The sequence below is a fragment of the Tenrec ecaudatus genome, unplaced genomic scaffold, assembly GCF_050624435.1.
Source record: "Tenrec ecaudatus isolate mTenEca1 unplaced genomic scaffold, mTenEca1.hap1 Scaffold_1541, whole genome shotgun sequence".
Classification (NCBI taxonomy): Eukaryota; Metazoa; Chordata; class Mammalia; order Afrosoricida; family Tenrecidae; genus Tenrec; species Tenrec ecaudatus.
The window spans coordinates 88,567-107,212 of NW_027458033.1; the positions used below are offsets into that span (position 1 = coordinate 88,567).

Consider the following 18,646-nt stretch of genomic DNA (forward strand, 5'->3'; position numbering starts at 1 on the left):
GGGGCTGGGGCTGAAGGCGTTAGGGGGCTGGGGCTGGGGCTGAGGCGTTTAGGGGACTGGGGCTGAGGTGGTTAGTGTGCTGGGGCTGGGGCTTAGAGGGCTGGTGCTGGGGTTTCAGGGTCTTGGGCTGGGGCTTAGGGGCCTGGGGCTGGGTCTTTGGAGGCTGGGGCTGGTCCTTAGGGGCCTGGGGCTGAGGCTTAAGGGGCTGTGGTTTAGGGGGATGTGGCAGGGTCTTAGGGGGCTGGGGCAGGGGCTTAGGGGGCTGGGGGTGGGGCTAGGGTGCTGGGGCTGAGGCTTAGGGGGTTGGGGCTGAGGCTTAGGGGACTGGGGCTGGGGCTTAGGGCGCTGGGGAAGTGCCTGGGGTTTAGGCTTAGGGGGCAGGGCCTGGGGCTGGGGATTAAGCTTAGGGGGCTGGGGCTGGGGCTTAGGGGCCTGGGGCTGGGACTTAGGGTTAGTGGGCTGGGGCTGGGGCTGAGACTCAGTGGTCTGGGGCTGGGGCTTAGTGGGCTGAGGCTGGGGCTTAGGGGTTTGGGCTGGGGCTGAGGCTTAGGGGGCTGGGGCTAGTGCCTAGGCTGTTAGGGGGCTGGGGCTGGTGCTTTGGGGCTGGGGCTGGGTCTTAGGGGGTTGGGGCTAGGGCTTCGGGGGCTGAGCTGGGGCTTAGGGGGCTGGGTCTGGGGCTTAGAGGGCTGGGGTTTAGGGGGCTGGGTTTGGTCTTAGGGGACTGGGTCTTATGAGGCTGGGTCTTAGGGTGCTGGGGCTAGGGGTCTTGGCCTTAGGGGTCTGGGGCTGGGCTTAGGGGGCTAAGGCTTGGGGGACTGTGGCTGGGGGTTAGGGGGCTGAGGCTTAGGGTGCTGGGGCTTAGGGGGCTGGGGCAGGGGCTGGGGCTTAGGCTTAGGGTGCTGGGGCTTATACTTAGGGGGCTGGGCCTGGGGCTGGGGCTTAGGCTTAGGGGGCTGGGGCTGGGGCTAGGGCGGTTAGGGGACTGGGGCTGGGGCTGAGGTGTTTAGGGGGCTGGGGCTGAAGGCGTTAGGGGGCTGGGGCTGAGGCGTTTAGGGGGCTGGGTTGAGGCGGTTAGGGTCCTGGGGCTGGGGCTGGGGCTTTGGAGGTTGGGTATTAGGGGGCTGGGGCTTAGGGGGCTGGGGCTTAGGGGGCTGGGGCTGGGTTTGGGTGCTGGGGCTTAGGGGGCTGGGGCTTAGGGGGCTGGGGCTGGGTTTGGGTGCTGGGGCTTAGGGGGCTGGGGCTTAGGGGGCTGGGTCTTAGTGGGCTGGGGCTGAGGCTTAGGGGGCTGGGGCTGGGGTTTAGGTTTAGGCTTAGGGGGCTGGAGCTGGGATTAGGTTTAGTCTTAGTGGGCTGGGGCTGGTGTTTAGGCTTAGGCTTAGCAGGTTGGGGTAGGCACTTAGGCTTAGGGTGCTGGGGCTGAGGCTTAGGGGACTTGGGCTGGGGTTGAGCCTTAGGGGGCTGGGCCTGAGACTGGGGCTGGGGCTTAGGTTAGGGGTTTGGGGCTGGGGCTGGGGCTTGGGTTTAGGAGGCTGGGGCTGGGGCTGGGGCTTGGGTTTAGGAGGCTGGGGCTGGGGCTGGGGCTTAGGCTTAGGGGGCTGGGGCTGGGCCTGAGGCTTAGGGGGTTGGGGCTGGGGTTGAGGTTAGGGGGATGACACTGGGGCTTAGGTTAGGCTTAGGGGGCTGGGCCTGGTGCTGGGGTTTAGGCTTAGGCTTAGGGGGCTGGGGCTGAGACTTAGGGTGCTGGTGCTGGGGCAGAGGCTTAGGGGGCTGGGTTGGGGCTGGGTCTTATGATTAGGGGGCTGGGGCGGGGGCTGGGTCTTAGGCTTAGGGGGCAGGGGCTGGGGCAGGGTCTGAGGCTTAGGGGCCTGGGGCTGGAGCTGAGATGGTTAGGGGGCTGGGGATGGGCCTGGGGCTTATGAGGCTGGGGCTTAAAGGGCTGGGGCTAGGGCTTAGGGGGCTGGGGCTTAGGGGACTGGGGCTTAGCCGGCTGGGGCATAGGGGGCAGGGGCTGTTGCTTAGGGTGCTGGGGCTCAGGCTTAGGGGGCTGGGGCTTAGGGGGCTTGGGCTGGGGCTTAGGGGGCTAGGGCTGGGGCTTAGGCTTAGGCTTAGGGGGCTGGGCCTTAGGCTTAGGGGACTGGGGCTGGGGCTTAGGGGGCAGGGGCTGGGGCTTTGGGGACTGGGGATTAGGGGGCTGGGGCTGGGTCTTTGGGTGCTGGGGCTTAAGGGGCAGGGGCGTAGGGGGCTGGGTCTTAGTGGGCTGTGGCTGAGGCTTAGGGTGCTGGGGCTTGGGCTTAGGGGGCTTAGGCTTAGGGGGCTGGGCTTTGGTCTGGGGCTTAGGCTTAGGGGTCTGGGCCTGGGGCTGGGCCTTAGGTTTAGGGGGCTGGGGCTGGGGCTGAGGCTTAGGGGTTTGGGGCTGGGACTGAGGTGGTTAGGGGGCTGGGCATGGGGTTGAGGATTATGGTTCTGGGGCTGGGGCTTAGGCTTAGGCTTAGGCTTAGGCTTAGTGGACTGGGGCTGGAGCTTAGGCTTAGGGGGCGGGGGCTGGGCCTTAGGCTTAGGGGGCTGGGGCTGGGGCTGAGGCTTAGGCCTGGGGGCTGGTGCTGGGGCAGGGGCTGAGGTTTAGGGGGCTGGGGCTGGGGTAGAGGCGGTTAGGGGGCTGGGGTGATGCTTAGGGGGCTGCAGGTGGAGCTTAGGCTTAGGTTTAGGGGGCTTGGGCTGGGGTTTAGGCTTAGGCTTAGGGGGTTGGGGTTGGGGTTGGGGCTTAGGCTTAGGATAAGGGGGCTGGGGCTGAGGCATAGGGGTCTCGTGCTGGGGCTGAGGCTTAGAGGGTTGGGGCTGGGGCTGGGGCTTAGGGTGCTTGGGCTTAGGGGGCTGGGGCTTAGGTGGCTGGGGTTTAGGGGGCAGGGGCTGGGGTTTTGGGGGCTAAGGATTAGGGGGATTGGGCTTAGGGGGCTGGGGCTTAGGGGGCTGGGGCTGGGTATTTGTGTGCTGGGGCTTAGAGGGCTGGGGCTTTGTGCACTGTGGCTGTGGCTAAGGGGGCTTGGGCTTAGGGGGCTGGGGTTTAGGGGGCTGGGGCTGGGTTTGGGTGCTGGGGCTCAGGGGGCTGGGGCTTAGGGGGCTGGGTCTTACTGGGCTGGGGCTGAGGCTTAGGGCTCTGGGGCTGGGGTTTAGGCTTAGGCTTAGGGGGCTGGGGCTGGGATTAGGTTTAGTCTTAATGGGCTGGGGTTGGGGTTTAGGTTTAGGCTTAGGGGGCTGGGGTTGGGGCTTAGGCTTAGACTTACAGAGCTGGGGTAGGGGCTTAGGCTTAGGGAGCTGGGGCTGAGGCTTAGGGGGCTGGGCATGAGACTGGGGCTGGGGCTTAGGTTAGGGGCCTGGGGCTGGGACTGGGGCTTGGGTTTAGGAGGCTGGGTCTGGGTCTTAGGGGCCTGGGGCTTAGGGGGCTGGGGCTGGGTCTTAGGGTGCTGTGGCTTAGGGGGCAGGGGCTGGGGCTTTGTTGGCTGGGGATTAGGGGGCTGGGGATTAGGGGGCTGGGGCCTAGTAGGCTGGGGCTGTGTATTTGTGTGCTGGGGCTTAGAGAGCTGGGGCTTAGGGAGCTGTGGCTGTGGCTAAGGGGGCTGGGGCTTAGGGGGCTGGGTCTTAGTGGGCTGGGGCTTAGGTTTAGGGAGCTGGGGCTGAGGCTTAGGCGGCTTGGGCTGGGTGTGAGGCTTAGGGGGCTGGGCCTGAGACTGGGGCTGGGGCTTAGGTTAGGGGGCTGGGGCTGGGGCTGGGGCTTGGGTTTAGGAGGCTGGGGCTGGGGCTGGGGCTGGGGTTGAGGTTAGGGAGATGGTGTTGGGGCTTAGGTTTAGGCTTAGGGGGCTGGGGCTGAGGCTTAGGTGTCTGGTGCTGGGGCAGAGGCTTAGGGGCCTGGTTTGAGGCTGGGGCTTAGGACTATGGGGCTGGGGCGGGGGCTGGGTCTTAGGCTTAGGGGGCTGGGGTTGGGGCTGGGGCAGGGTCTAAGGCTTAGGGGGCTGGTGCTGGGGCAGAGGCTTAGGGGGCTGGGTTGGGGCTGGGGATTAGGAGTAGGGGGCTGGGGCGGGGCCTGGGCCTCAGGTTTAGGGGGCTGGGGCTGGAGCTGAGGCAGTTAGAGGGCTGGGGATGGGCCTGGGGCTTAGGGTGCTGGGGCTTAGGGTGCTGGGGCTGGGGCTTAGGGAGCTGAGGTTAGGGTGCTTGGGCTGGGGCTGGGCCTTAGGCTTACAGGGCTGGGGCTGTGGCTGAGGCTTAGGGGTGGGGGCTGGGACTGAGGCAGTTAGGGGGCTGGGGCTGGGGTTTAGGCTTAGGTTTAGGGGACTGGGCCTTAGGCTTAGGGCGCTGGGGCTGGGACTGGGGCTGGAGCTTAGGGCACTGGGGCTGGGGCTTAGGGTGCTTGGTCTTAGGGGCCTGGGGCTTAGGGGGCTGGGGCTGGGTCTTAGGGTGCTGGGGCTTAGGGGGCTGGGGCTTAGGTGGCTGGGGCTTAGGGGGCAGGGGCTGGGGCTTTGTTGGCTGGGGATTAGGTGGCTGGGGCTTAGGGGGCTGGGGCCTAGTGGGCGTGGGCTGTGTATTTGTGTGCTGGGGCTTAGAGGGCTGGGGCTTAGGGAGCTGTGGCTGTGGCTAAGGGGGCTGGGGCTTAGGGAGCTGGGTCTTAGTGGGCTGGGGCTGAGGCTTAGGGCTCTGGGGCTGGGGTTTAGGTTTAGTCTTAGTGGGCTGCGGCTCAGGCTTAGGTTTAGTTTTAGGGGGCTGGGGTTGGGGCTTAGGTTTAGGGTGCTGGGGATGAGGCTTAGGGGGCTTGGGCTGGGTGTGAGGCTTAGGGGGCTGGGCCTGAGACTGGGGCTGGGGCTTAGGTTAGGGGTCTGGGGCTGGGGCTGGGGCTTGGGTTTAGGAGGCTGAGGCTGGGGCTGAGGCTTAGGGGGCTGGGGCTGGGGTTGAGGTTAGGGGGATGATGTTGGGGCTTAGGTTTAGGCTTAGGGGGCTCGGCCTGGGGCTGGGGTTTAGGCTTAGGCTTAGGGGAGTGGGGCTGGGCCTTAGGCTTAGGGGGCTGGGGCTGGGCCTTAGGCTTAGGGGGCTGGGTCTCGGGCTGGGGCTGAGGCTTAGGGGGCTGGGGCTGGGGCAGAGGCGGTTAGGGGGCTGGGGCTGGGGTGATGCTTAGGGGGCTGCGGGTGGAGCTTAGGCTTAGGTTTAGGGGGCTTGGGCTGGGGTTTAGGCTTAGGCTTAGGGGGTTGGTGTTGGGGCTTAGGCTTAGGGGCCTGGGTTTGTGGCTTAGGCTTATGATAAGGGGGCTGGGGTTGAGCCATAGGGGGCTGGTGCTGGGGCTGAGGCTTAGGGGGTTGGGGCTGGGGCTGAGGCGGTAAGGGGGCTGGGACTGGGGGTTAGGCTTAGGGTTCTGGGGCTTGGCGTAGGCTTAGGGGGTTGGGGCTGGGGCTTAGGCTTAGGCTTAGGGGACTGTGGCTGAGCCTTAGGCTTAGGGGGCTGGGGCTGGGCCTTAGGCTTAGGGTTCTGGGGCTGGGGCTGGGCCTTAGGCTTGGAGGCTGGGGCTGTGTCTGGGGCAGCGGATGAGGTTTAGGGGGCCGAGGCTGGGGCGGAGGCGGTTAGGGGGCTGGGGCTGGGGTGATGCTTAGGGGGCTGTGGCTGGGGCAGGGCCTTATGCTTCGGGGGCTGGGTTTGGGGCTTAGGCTTAGGATAAGGGAGCTGGGGCTGAGGCATAAGGGGCTGGTGCTGGGGCTGAGGCTTAGGGGGTTGGGGCTGGGGCTGAGGCGTTAAGGGGGCTGGGACTGGGGGTGAGTCTTAGGGTTCTGGGCCTGGGCTTAGGCTAAGGGGGTTGGGGCTGGGGCTTAGGCTTAGGCTTAGGGGACTGGGGCTGGGCCTTAGGCTTAGGGGGCTGGGGCTGGGCCTTAGGCTTAGGGGGCTGGGTCTCGGGCTGGGGCTGAGGCTTAGGGGGCTGGGGCTGGGGCAGAGGCGGTTAGGGGGCTGGGGCTGGGGTGATGCTTAGGGGGCTGCGGGTGGAGCTTAGGCTTAGGTTTAGGGGGCTTGGGCTGGGGTTTAGGCTTAGGCTTAGGGGGTTGGTGTTGGGGCTTAGGCTTAGGGGGCTGGGGCTGGGGCTGGGGCTTAGTCTTAGGAGGCTGGGGCTGGGTTTGGGGTTGAGGTTTAGGGGGCTGGGGCTGGGTCTTAGGCTTAGGGGGCTGGGCCTTAGGCTTAGTTTGCTGGGGCTGGGTTTGGGTTTGGGGCTGGGGCTTAGGGTGCTGGGTCTTAGCGGGCTGGGGCTTAGGGGGCTGGGGCTGGGTCTTAGGGTGCTGGGTATTTGGCGGCTGGGGCTTAGGTGGCTGGGGCTTAGGGGGCAGGGGCTGGGTTGGGGCTTAGGCTTAGGGTGCTGGGGCTGGGGCGTAGGGGGCTGGGGCTGGGGCTAAGGCGGTTAGGGGACTGGGTCTGAGGTGTTTAGGGAGCTGGGGCTGGGGCTGAAGGCGTTAGGGGGCTGGGGCTGGGGCTGAGGCGTTTAGGGGACTGGGGCTGAGGTGGTTAGTGTGCTGGGGCTGGGGCTTAGAGGGCTGGTGCTGGGGTTTCAGGGTCTTGGGCTGGGGCTTAGGGGCCTGGGGCTGGGTCTTTGGAGGCTGGGGCTGGTCCTTAGGGGCCTGGGGCTGAGGCTTAAGGGGCTGTGGTTTAGGGGGATGTGGCAGGGTCTTAGGGGGCTGGGGCAGGGGCTTAGGGGGCTGGGGGTGGGGCTAGGGTGCTGGGGCTGAGGCTTAGGGGGTTGGGGCTGAGGCTTAGGGGACTGGGGCTGGGGCTTAGGGCGCTGGGGAAGTGCCTGGGGTTTAGGCTTAGGGGGCAGGGCCTGGGGCTGGGGATTAAGCTTAGGGGGCTGGGGCTGGGGCTTAGGGGCCTGGGGCTGGGACTTAGGGTTAGTGGGCTGGGGCTGGGGCTGAGACTCAGTGGTCTGGGGCTGGGGCTTAGTGGGCTGAGGCTGGGGCTTAGGGGTTTGGGCTGGGGCTGAGGCTTAGGGGGCTGGGGCTAGTGCCTAGGCTGTTAGGGGGCTGGGGCTGGTGCTTTGGGGCTGGGGCTGGGTCTTAGGGGGTTGGGGCTAGGGCTTCGGGGGCTGAGCTGGGGCTTAGGGGGCTGGGTCTGGGGCTTAGAGGGCTGGGGTTTAGGGGGCTGGGTTTGGTCTTAGGGGACTGGGTCTTATGAGGCTGGGTCTTAGGGTGCTGGGGCTAGGGGTCTTGGCCTTAGGGGTCTGGGGCTGGGCTTAGGGGGCTAAGGCTTGGGGGACTGTGGCTGGGGGTTAGGGGGCTGAGGCTTAGGGTGCTGGGGCTTAGGGGGCTGGGGCAGGGGCTGGGGCTTAGGCTTAGGGTGCTGGGGCTTATACTTAGGGGGCTGGGCCTGGGGCTGGGGCTTAGGCTTAGGGGGCTGGGGCTGGGGCTAGGGCGGTTAGGGGACTGGGGCTGGGGCTGAGGTGTTTAGGGGGCTGGGGCTGAAGGCGTTAGGGGGCTGGGGCTGAGGCGTTTAGGGGGCTGGGCTGAGGCGGTTAGGGTGCTGGGGCTGGGGCTGGGGCTTTGGAGGTTGGGTATTAGGGGGCTGGGGCTTAGGGGGCTGGGGCTGGGTTTGGGTGCTGGGGCTTAGGGGGCTGGGGCTTAGGGGGCTGGGACTGGGTTTGGGTGCTGGGGCTTAGGGGGCTGGGGCTTAGGGGGCTGGGTCTTAGTGGTCTGGGGCTGAGGCTTAGGGGGCTGGGGCTGGGGTTTAGGTTTAGGCTTAGGGGGCTGGAGCTGGGATTAGGTTTAGTCTTAGTGGGCTGGGGCTGGTGTTTAGGCTTAGGCTTAGCAGGTTGGGGTAGGCACTTAGGCTTAGGGTGCTGGAGCTGAGGCTTAGGGGACTTGGGCTGGGGTTGAGCCTTAGGGGGCTGGGCCTGAGACTGGGGCTGGGGCTTAGGTTAGGGGTTTGGGGCTGGGGCTGGGGCTTGGGTTTAGGAGGCTGGGGCTGGGGCTGGGGCTTGGGTTTAGGAGGCTGGGGCTGGGGCTGGGGCTTAGGCTTAGGGGGCTGGGGCTGGGCCTGAGGCTTAGGGGGTTGGGGCTGGGGTTGAGGTTAGGGGGATGACACTGGGGCTTAGGTTAGGCTTAGGGGGCTGGGCCTGGTGCTGGGGTTTAGGCTTAGGCTTAGGGGGCTGGGGCTGAGACTTAGGGTGCTGGTGCTGGGGCAGAGGCTTAGGGGGCTGGGTTGGGGCTGGGTCTTATGATTAGGGGGCTGGGGCGGGGGCTGGGTCTTAGGCTTAGGGGGCAGGGGCTGGGGCAGGGTCTGAGGCTTAGGGGCCTGGGGCTGGAGCTGAGATGGTTAGGGGGCTGGGGATGGGCCTGGGGCTTATGAGGCTGGGGCTTAAAGGGCTGGGGCTAGGGCTTAGGGGGCTGGGGCTTAGGGGACTGGGGCTTAGCCGGCTGGGGCATAGGGGGCAGGGGCTGTTGCTTAGGGTGCTGGGGCTCAGGCTTAGGGGGCTGGGGCTTAGGGGGCTTGGGCTGGGGCTTAGGGGGCTAGGGCTGGGGCTTAGGCTTAGGCTTAGGGGGCTGGGCCTTAGGCTTAGGGGACTGGGGCTGGGGCTTAGGGGGCAGGGGCTGGGGCTTTGGGGACTGGGGATTAGGGGGCTGGGGCTGGGTCTTTGGGTGCTGGGGCTTAAGGGGCAGGGGCGTAGGGGGCTGGGTCTTAGTGGGCTGTGGCTGAGGCTTAGGGTGCTGGGGCTTGGGCTTAGGGGGCTTAGGCTTAGGGGGCTGGGCTTTGGTCTGGGGCTTAGGCTTAGGGGTCTGGGCCTGGGGCTGGGCCTTAGGTTTAGGGGGCTGGGGCTGGGGCTGAGGCTTAGGGGTTTGGGGCTGGGACTGAGGTGGTTAGGGGGCTGGGCATGGGGTTGAGGATTATGGTTCTGGGGCTGGGGCTTAGGCTTAGGCTTAGGCTTAGGCTTAGTGGACTGGGGCTGGAGCTTAGGCTTAGGGGGCGGGGGCTGGGCCTTAGGCTTAGGGGGCTGGGGCTGGGGCTGAGGCTTAGGCCTGGGGGCTGGTGCTGGGGCAGGGGCTGAGGTTTAGGGGGCTGGGGCTGGGGTAGAGGCGGTTAGGGGGCTGGGGTGATGCTTAGGGGGCTGCAGGTGGAGCTTAGGCTTAGGTTTAGGGGGCTTGGGCTGGGGTTTAGGCTTAGGCTTAGGGGGTTGGGGTTGGGGTTGGGGCTTAGGCTTAGGATAAGGGGGCTGGGGCTGAGGCATAGGGGTCTCGTGCTGGGGCTGAGGCTTAGAGGGTTGGGGCTGGGGCTGGGGCTTAGGGTGCTTGGGCTTAGGGGGCTGGGGCTTAGGTGGCTGGGGTTTAGGGAGCAGGGGCTGGGGTTTTGGGGGCTAAGGATTAGGGGGATTGGGCTTAGGGGGCTGGGGCTTAGGGGGCTGGGGCTGGGTATTTGTGTGCTGGGGCTTAGAGGGCTGGGGCTTTGTGCACTGTGGCTGTGGCTAAGGGGGCTTGGGCTTAGGGGGCTGGGGTTTAGGGGGCTGGGGCTGGGTTTGGGTGCTGGGGCTCAGGGGGCTGGGGCTTAGGGGGCTGGGTCTTACTGGGCTGGGGCTGAGGCTTAGGGCTCTGGGGCTGGGGTTTAGGCTTAGGCTTAGGGGGCTGGGGCTGGGATTAGGTTTAGTCTTAATGGGCTGGGGTTGGGGTTTAGGTTTAGGCTTAGGGGGCTGGGGTTGGGGCTTAGGCTTAGACTTACAGAGCTGGGGTAGGGGCTTAGGCTTAGGGAGCTGGGGCTGAGGCTTAGGGGGCTGGGCATGAGACTGGGGCTGGGGCTTAGGTTAGGGGCCTGGGGCTGGGACTGGGGCTTGGGTTTAGGAGGCTGGGTCTGGGTCTTAGGGGCCTGGGGCTTAGGGGGCTGGGGCTGGGTCTTAGGGTGCTGTGGCTTAGGGGGCAGGGGCTGGGGCTTTGTTGGCTGGGGATTAGGGGGCTGGGGATTAGGGGGCTGGGGCCTAGTAGGCTGGGGCTGTGTATTTGTGTGCTGGGGCTTAGAGAGCTGGGGCTTAGGGAGCTGTGGCTGTGGCTAAGGGGGCTGGGGCTTAGGGGGCTGGGTCTTAGTGGGCTGGGGCTTAGGTTTAGGGAGCTGGGGCTGAGGCTTAGGCGGCTTGGGCTGGGTGTGAGGCTTAGGGGGCTGGGCCTGAGACTGGGGCTGGGGCTTAGGTTAGGGGGCTGGGGCTGGGGCTGGGGCTTGGGTTTAGGAGGCTGGGGCTGGGGCTGGGGCTGGGGTTGAGGTTAGGGAGATGGTGTTGGGGCTTAGGTTTAGGCTTAGGGGGCTGGGGCTGAGGCTTAGGTGTCTGGTGCTGGGGCAGAGGCTTAGGGGCCTGGTTTGAGGCTGGGGCTTAGGACTATGGGGCTGGGGCGGGGGCTGGGTCTTAGGCTTAGGGGGCTGGGGTTGGGGCTGGGGCAGGGTCTAAGGCTTAGGGGGCTGGTGCTGGGGCAGAGGCTTAGGGGGCTGGGTTGGGGCTGGGGATTAGGAGTAGGGGGCTGGGGCGGGGCCTGGGCCTCAGGTTTAGGGGGCTGGGGCTGGAGCTGAGGCAGTTAGAGGGCTGGGGATGGGCCTGGGGCTTAGGGTGCTGGGGCTTAGGGTGCTGGGGCTGGGGCTTAGGGAGCTGAGGTTAGGGTGCTTGGGCTGGGGCTGGGCCTTAGGCTTACAGGGCTGGGGCTGTGGCTGAGGCTTAGGGGTGGGGGCTGGGACTGAGGCAGTTAGGGGGCTGGGGCTGGGGTTTAGGCTTAGGTTTAGGGGACTGGGCCTTAGGCTTAGGGCGCTGGGGCTGGGACTGGGGCTGGAGCTTAGGGCACTGGGGCTGGGGCTTAGGGTGCTTGGTCTTAGGGGCCTGGGGCTTAGGGGGCTGGGGCTGGGTCTTAGGGTGCTGGGGCTTAGGGGGCTGGGGCTTAGGTGGCTGGGGCTTAGGGGGCAGGGGCTGGGGCTTTGTTGGCTGGGGATTAGGTGGCTGGGGCTTAGGGGGCTTGGGCCTAGTGGGCGTGGGCTGTGTATTTGTGTGCTGGGGCTTAGAGGGCTGGGGCTTAGGGAGCTGTGGCTGTGGCTAAGGGGGCTGGGGCTTAGGGAGCTGGGTCTTAGTGGGCTGGGGCTGAGGCTTAGGGCTCTGGGGCTGGGGTTTAGGTTTAGTCTTAGTGGGCTGCGGCTCAGGCTTAGGTTTAGTTTTAGGGGGCTGGGGTTGGGGCTTAGGTTTAGGGTGCTGGGGATGAGGCTTAGGGGGCTTGGGCTGGGTGTGAGGCTTAGGGGGCTGGGCCTGAGACTGGGGCTGGGGCTTAGGTTAGGGGTCTGGGGCTGGGGCTGGGGCTTGGGTTTAGGAGGCTGAGGCTGGGGCTGAGGCTTAGGGGGCTGGGGCTGGGGTTGAGGTTAGGGGGATGATGTTGGGGCTTAGGTTTAGGCTTAGGGGGCTCGGCCTGGGGCTGGGGTTTAGGCTTAGGCTTAGGGGAGTGGGGCTGGGCCTTAGGCTTAGGGGGCTGGGGCTGGGCCTTAGGCTTAGGGGGCTGGGTCTCGGGCTGGGGCTGAGGCTTAGGGGGCTGGGGCTGGGGCAGAGGCGGTTAGGGGGCTGGGGCTGGGGTGATGCTTAGGGGGCTGCGGGTGGAGCTTAGGCTTAGGTTTAGGGGGCTTGGGCTGGGGTTTAGGCTTAGGCTTAGGGGGTTGGTGTTGGGGCTTAGGCTTAGGGGCCTGGGTTTGTGGCTTAGGCTTATGATAAGGGGGCTGGGGTTGAGCCATAGGGGGCTGGTGCTGGGGCTGAGGCTTAGGGGGTTGGGGCTGGGGCTGAGGCGGTAAGGGGGCTGGGACTGGGGGTTAGGCTTAGGGTTCTGGGGCTTGGCGTAGGCTTAGGGGGTTGGGGCTGGGGCTTAGGCTTAGGCTTAGGGGACTGTGGCTGAGCCTTAGGCTTAGGGGGCTGGGGCTGGGCCTTAGGCTTAGGGTTCTGGGGCTGGGGCTGGGCCTTAGGCTTGGAGGCTGGGGCTGTGTCTGGGGCAGCGGATGAGGTTTAGGGGGCCGAGGCTGGGGCGGAGGCGGTTAGGGGGCTGGGGCTGGGGTGATGCTTAGGGGGCTGTGGCTGGGGCAGGGCCTTATGCTTCGGGGGCTGGGTTTGGGGCTTAGGCTTAGGATAAGGGAGCTGGGGCTGAGGCATAAGGGGCTGGTGCTGGGGCTGAGGCTTAGGGGGTTGGGGCTGGGGCTGAGGCGTTAAGGGGGCTGGGACTGGGGGTGAGTCTTAGGGTTCTGGGCCTGGGCTTAGGCTAAGGGGGTTGGGGCTGGGGCTTAGGCTTAGGCTTAGGGGACTGGGGCTGGGCCTTAGGCTTAGGGGGCTGGGGCTGGGCCTTAGGCTTAGGGGGCTGGGTCTCGGGCTGGGGCTGAGGCTTAGGGGGCTGGGGCTGGGGCAGAGGCGGTTAGGGGGCTGGGGCTGGGGTGATGCTTAGGGGGCTGCGGGTGGAGCTTAGGCTTAGGTTTAGGGGGCTTGGGCTGGGGTTTAGGCTTAGGCTTAGGGGGTTGGTGTTGGGGCTTAGGCTTAGGGGGCTGGGGCTGGGGCTGGGGCTTAGTCTTAGGAGGCTGGGGCTGGGTTTGGGGTTGAGGTTTAGGGGGCTGGGGCTGGGTCTTAGGCTTAGGGGGCTGGGCCTTAGGCTTAGTTTGCTGGGGCTGGGTTTGGGTTTGGGGCTGGGGCTTAGGGTGCTGGGTCTTAGCGGGCTGGGGCTTAGGGGGCTGGGGCTGGGTCTTAGGGTGCTGGGTATTTGGCGGCTGGGGCTTAGGTGGCTGGGGCTTAGGGGGCAGGGGCTGGGTTGGGGCTTAGGCTTAGGGTGCTGGGGCTGGGGCGTAGGGGGCTGGGGCTGGGGCTAAGGCGGTTAGGGGACTGGGTCTGAGGTGTTTAGGGAGCTGGGGCTGGGGCTGAAGGCGTTAGGGGGCTGGGGCTGGGGCTGAGGCGTTTAGGGGACTGGGGCTGAGGTGGTTAGTGTGCTGGGGCTGGGGCTTAGAGGGCTGGTGCTGGGGTTTCAGGGTCTTGGGCTGGGGCTTAGGGGCCTGGGGCTGGGTCTTTGGAGGCTGGGGCTGGTCCTTAGGGGCCTGGGGCTGAGGCTTAAGGGGCTGTGGTTTAGGGGGATGTGGCAGGGTCTTAGGGGGCTGGGGCAGGGGCTTAGGGGGCTGGGGGTGGGGCTAGGGTGCTGGGGCTGAGGCTTAGGGGGTTGGGGCTGAGGCTTAGGGGACTGGGGCTGGGGCTTAGGGCGCTGGGGAAGTGCCTGGGGTTTAGGCTTAGGGGGCAGGGCCTGGGGCTGGGGATTAAGCTTAGGGGGCTGGGGCTGGGGCTTAGGGGCCTGGGGCTGGGACTTAGGGTTAGTGGGCTGGGGCTGGGGCTGAGACTCAGTGGTCTGGGGCTGGGGCTTAGTGGGCTGAGGCTGGGGCTTAGGGGTTTGGGCTGGGGCTGAGGCTTAGGGGGCTGGGGCTAGTGCCTAGGCTGTTAGGGGGCTGGGGCTGGTGCTTTGGGGCTGGGGCTGGGTCTTAGGGGGTTGGGGCTAGGGCTTCGGGGGCTGAGCTGGGGCTTAGGGGGCTGGGTCTGGGGCTTAGAGGGCTGGGGTTTAGGGGGCTGGGTTTGGTCTTAGGGGACTGGGTCTTATGAGGCTGGGTCTTAGGGTGCTGGGGCTAGGGGTCTTGGCCTTAGGGGTCTGGGGCTGGGCTTAGGGGGCTAAGGCTTGGGGGACTGTGGCTGGGGGTTAGGGGGCTGAGGCTTAGGGTGCTGGGGCTTAGGGGGCTGGGGCAGGGGCTGGGGCTTAGGCTTAGGGTGCTGGGGCTTATACTTAGGGGGCTGGGCCTGGGGCTGGGGCTTAGGCTTAGGGGGCTGGGGCTGGGGCTAGGGCGGTTAGGGGACTGGGGCTGGGGCTGAGGTGTTTAGGGGGCTGGGGCTGAAGGCGTTAGGGGGCTGGGGCTGAGGCGTTTAGGGGGCTGGGCTGAGGCGGTTAGGGTGCTGGGGCTGGGGCTGGGGCTTTGGAGGTTGGGTATTAGGGGGCTGGGGCTTAGGGGGCTGGGGCTGGGTTTGGGTGCTGGGGCTTAGGGGGCTGGGGCTTAGGGGGCTGGGACTGGGTTTGGGTGCTGGGGCTTAGGGGGCTGGGGCTTAGGGGGCTGGGTCTTAGTGGTCTGGGGCTGAGGCTTAGGGGGCTGGGGCTGGGGTTTAGGTTTAGGCTTAGGGGGCTGGAGCTGGGATTAGGTTTAGTCTTAGTGGGCTGGGGCTGGTGTTTAGGCTTAGGCTTAGCAGGTTGGGGTAGGCACTTAGGCTTAGGGTGCTGGGGCTGAGGCTTAGGGGACTTGGGCTGGGGTTGAGCCTTAGGGGGCTGGGCCTGAGACTGGGGCTGGGGCTTAGGTTAGGGGTTTGGGGCTGGGGCTGGGGCTTGGGTTTAGGAGGCTGGGGCTGGGGCTGGGGCTTAGGCTTAGGGGGCTGGGGCTGGGCCTGAGGCTTAGGGGGTTGGGGCTGGGGTTGAGGTTAGGGGGATGACACTGGGGCTTAGGTTAGGCTTAGGGGGCTGGGTCTGGTGCTGGGGTTTAGGCTTAGGCTTAGGGGGCTGGGGCTGAGACTTAGGGTGCTGGTGCTGGGGCAGTGGCTTAGGGGGCTGGGTTGGGGCTGGGTCTTATGATTAGGGGGCTGGGGCGGGGGCTGGGTCTTAGGCTTAGGGGGCAGGGGCTGGGGCAGGGTCTGAGGCTTAGGGGCCTGGGGCTGGAGCTGAGACGGTTAGGGGGCTGGGGATGGGCCTGGGGCTTATGAGGCTGGGTCTTAAAAGGCTGGGGCTAGGGCTTAGGGGGCTGGGGCTTAGGGGACTGGGGCTTAGCCAGCTGGGGCATAGGGGGCAGGGGCTGTTGCTTAGGGTGCTGGGGCTCAGGCTTAGGGGGCTGGGGCTTAGGGGGCTTGGGCTGGGGCTTAGGGGGCTAGGGCTGGGGCTTAGGCTTAGGCTTAGGGGGCTGGGCCTTAGGCTTAGGGGACTGGGGCTGGGGCTTAGGGGGCAGGGGCTGGGGCTTTGGGGACTGGGAATTAGGGGGCTGGGGCTGGGTCTTTGAGTCCTGGGGCTTAAGGGGCAGGGGCGTAGGGGGCTGGGTCTTAGTGGGCTGTGGCTGAGGCTTAGGGTGCTGGGGCTTGGGCTTAGGGGGCTTAGGCTTAGGGGGCTGGGCTTTGGTCTGGGGCTTAGGCTTAGGGGTCTGGGCCTGGGGCTGGGCCTTAGGTTTAGGGGGCTGGGGCTGGGGCTGAGGCTTAGGGGTTTGGGGCTGGGACTGAGGTGGTTAGGGGGCTGGGCATGGGGTTGAGGATTATGGTTCTGGGGCTGGGGCTTAGGCTTAGGCTTAGGCTTAGGCTTAGTGGACTGGGGCTGGAGCTTAGGCTTAGGGGGCAGGGGCTGGGCCTTAGGCTTAGGGGGCTGGGGCTGGGGCTGAGGCTTAGGCCTGGGGGCTGGTGCTGGGGCAGGGGCTGAGGTTTAGGGGGCTGGGGCTGGGGTAGAGGCGGTTAGGGGGCTGGGGTGATGCTTAGGGGGCTGCAGGTGGAGCTTAGGTTTAGGTTTAGGGGGCTTGGGCTGGGGTTTAGGCTTAGGCTTAGGGGGTTGGGGTTGGGGTTGGGGCTTAGGCTTAGGATAAGGGGGCTGGGGCTGAGGCATAGGGGTCTGGTGCTGGGGCTGAGGCTTAGAGGGTTGGGGCTGGGGCTGGGGCTTAGGGTGCTTGGGCTTAGGGGGCTGGGGCTTAGGTGGCTGGGGCTTAGGGGGCAGGGGCTGGGGTTTTGGGGGCTGGGGATTAGGGGGGTTGGGCTTAGGGGGCTGGGGCTTAGGGGGCTGGGGCTGGGTATTTGTGTGCTGGGGCTTAGAGGGCTGGGGCTTAGTGCGCTGTGGCTGTGGCTAAGGGGGCTTGGGCTTAGGGGGCTGGGGCTTAGGGGGCTGGGGCTGGGTTTGGGTGCTGGGGCTCAGGGGGCTGGGGCTTAGGGGGCTGGGTCTTACTGGGCTGGGGCTGAGGCTTAGGGCTCTGGGGCTGGGGTTTAGGCTTAGGCTTAGACTTACAGAGCTGGGGTAGGGGCTTAGGCTTAGGGAGCTGGGGCTGAGGCTTAGGGGGCTGGGCATGAGACTGGGGCTGGGGCTTAGGTTAGGGGCCTGGGGCTGGGACTGGGGCTTGGGTTTAGGAGGCTGGGGCTGGGTCTTAGGGGCCTGGGGCTTAGGGGGCTGGGGCTGGGTCTTAGGGTGCTGTGGCTTAGGGGGCAGGGGCTGGGGCTTTGTTGGCTGGGGATTAGGGGGCTGGGGCTTAGGGGGCTGGGGCCTAGTAGGCTGGGGCTGTGTATTTGTGTGCTGGGGCTTAGAGAGCTGGGGCTTAGGGAGCTGTGGCTGTGGCTAAGGGGGCTGGGGCTTAGGGGGCTGGGTCTTAGTGGGCTGGGGCTTAGGTTTAGGGAGCTGGGGCTGAGGCTTAGGTGCCTTGGGCTGGGTGTGATGCTTAGTGGGCTGGGCCTGAGACTGGGGCTGGGGCTTAGGTTAGGGGGCTGGGGCTGGGGCTGGGGCTTGAGTTTAGGAGGCTGGGGCTGGGGCTGGGGCTGAGACTTAGGGGGCTGGGGCTGGGGTTGAGGTTAGGGAGATGATGTTGGGGCTTAGGTTTAGGCTTAGGGGGCTGGGGCTGAGGCTTAGGTGTCTGGTGCTGGGGCAGAGGCTTAGGGGCCTGGTTTGAGGCTGGGGTTTAGGACTATGGGGCTGGGGCGGGGGCGGGGTCTTAGGCTTAGGGGGCTGGGGTTGGGGCTTTGGAGGTTGGGTATTAGGGGGCTGGGGCTTAGGGGGCTGGGGCTTAGGGGGCTGGGGCTGGGTTTGGGTGCTGGGGCTTAGGGGGCTGGGGCTTAGGGGCTGGGGGTGGGTTTGGGTGCTGGGGCTTAGGGGGCTGGGTCTTAGTGGGCTGGGGCTGAGGCTTAGGGGGCTGGGGCTGGGGTTTAGGTTTAGGCTTAGGGGGCTGGAGCTGGGATTAGGTTTAGTCTTAGTGGGCTGGGGCTGGTGTTTAGGCTTAGGCTTAGCAGGTTGGGGTAGGCACTTAGGCTTAGGGTGCTGGGGCTGAGGCTTAGGGGACTTGGGCTGGGGTTGAGCCTTAGGGGGCTGGGCCTGAGACTGGGGCTGGGGCTTAGGTTAGGGGTTTGGGGCTGGGGCTGGGGCTTGGGTTTAGGAGGCTGGGGCTGGGGCTGGGGCTTAGGCTTAGGGGGCTGGGGCTGGGCCTGAGGCTTAGGGGGTTGGGGCTGGGGTTGAGGTTAGGGGGATGACTCTGGGGCTTAGGTTAGGCTTAGGGGGCTGGGCCTGGTGCTGGGGTTTAGGCTTAGGCTTAGGGGGCTGGGGCTGAGACTTAGGGTGCTGGTGCTGGGGCAGAGGCTTAGGGGGCTGGGTGGGGGCTGGGTCTTATGATTAGGGGGCTGGGGCGGGGGCTGGGTCTTAGGCTTAGGGGGCAGGGGCTGGGGCAGGGTCTGAGGCTTAGGGGCCTGGGGCTGGAGCTGAGAAGGTTAGGGGGCTGGGGATGGGCCTGGGGCTTATGAGGCTGGGGCTTAAAGGGCTGGGGCTAGGGCTTAGGGGGCTGGGGCTTAGGGGACTGGGGCTTAGCCGGCTGGGGCATAGGGGGCAGGGGCTGTTGCTTAGGGTGCTGGGGCTCAGGCTTAGGGGGCTGGGGCTTAGGGGGCTTGGGCTGGGGCTTAGGGGGCTAGGGCTGGGGCTTAGGCTTAGGCTTAGGGGGCTGGGCCTTAGGCTTAGGGGACTGGGGCTGGGGCTTAGGGGGCAGGGGCTGGGGCTTTGGGGACTGGGGATTAGGGGGCTGGGGCTGGGTCTTTGGGTGCTGGGGCTTAAGGGGCAGGGGCGTAGGGGGCTGGGTCTTAGTGGGCTGTGGCTGAGGCTTAGGGTGCTGGGGCTTGGGCTTAGGGGGCTTAGGCTTAGGGGGCTGGGCTTTGGTCTGGGGCTTAGGCTTAGGGGTCTGGGCCTGGGGCTGGGCCTTAGGTTTAGGGGGCTGGGGCTGGGGCTGAGGCTTAGGGGTTTGGGGCTGGGACTGAGGTGGTTAGGGGGCTGGGCATGGGGTTGAGGATTATGGTTCTGGGGCTGGGGCTTAGGCTTAGGCTTAGGCTTAGGCTTAGTGGACTGGGGCTGGAGCTTAGGCTTAGGGGGTAGGGGCTGGGCCTTAGGCTTAGGGGGCTGGGGCTGGGGCTGAGGCTTAGGCCTGGGGGCTGGTGCTGGGGCAGGGGCTGAGGTTTAGGGGGCTGGGGCTGGGGTAGAGGCGGTTAGGGGGCTGGGGTGATGCTTAGGGGGCTGCAGGTGGAGCTTAGGCTTAGGTTTAGGGGGCTTGGGCTGGGGTTTAGGCTTAGGCTTAGGGGGTTGGGGTTGGGGTTGGGGCTTAGGCTTAGGATAAGGGGGCTGGGGCTGAGGCATAGGGGTCTGGTGCTGGGGCTGAGGCTTAGAGGGTTGGGGCTGGGGCTGGGGCTTAGGGTGCTTGGGCTTAGGGGGCTGGGGCTTAGGTGGCTGGGGCTTAGGGGGCAGGGGTGGGGTTTTGGGGGCTGGGGATTAGGGGGGTTGGGCTTAGGGGGCTGGGGCTTAGGGGGCTGGGGCTGGGTATTTGTGTGCTGGGGCTTAGAGGGCTGGGGCTTAGTGAGCTGTGGCTGTGGCTAAGGGGG

General features: G+C 66.1%; 1 pseudogene; it reads right to left on the reverse strand.

The window, feature by feature from the left end:
- The window catches only part of LOC142436119 (uncharacterized), a 116,118-nt pseudogene that overhangs the window by 75,211 nt on the left and 22,261 nt on the right, over window positions 1–18,646 (reverse strand).